This window comes from Lipotes vexillifer, unplaced genomic scaffold (genome assembly GCF_000442215.2).
Source record: "Lipotes vexillifer unplaced genomic scaffold, Lipotes_vexillifer_v1.1 scaffold86, whole genome shotgun sequence".
NCBI lineage: Eukaryota > Metazoa > Chordata > Mammalia > Artiodactyla > Lipotidae > Lipotes > Lipotes vexillifer.
The window spans coordinates 4,933,763-4,934,255 of record NW_006785406.1 but is presented as its reverse complement, the minus strand read 5'-3'; positions in this window follow the sequence as shown (position 1 = coordinate 4,934,255).

Below are 493 nucleotides of genomic sequence, written 5' to 3'. Positions count from 1 at the left end.
TATTGTGTGGGGGCAGGTGTATAGAAAAGTGCTTCAGTTATATATATATATATATATATATATATATATATATATATATATATATATATTTTCACGTTATTTCCCATTACTGGATACTAGAAAATACCAAATATTGTTCCCTGTGTTATACAGTAAATCCTTGTTGCTCATCTATTTTATGTATAGTAGTTTGTGTCTGTTAATCCCATACTCCTCATTTTGCCCTCCCTCTTCCTTTTCTTCTTTTTTATTATTTTTTTTTATACAGCAGGTTCTTATTAGTTATCCATTTTATACATATTAATGTATATATGTCAATCCCAATCTCCCAGTTCATCCCACCACCCCCACACCCACTTTCCCCCTTGGTGTACATACATTTGTTCTCTACATCTGTGTCTCTATTTCTGCCTTGCAAATCATTTCATCTGTACCATTTTTCTAGATTCCACATATATGTGTTAATATATGATATTTGTTTTTTTCTTTTGGA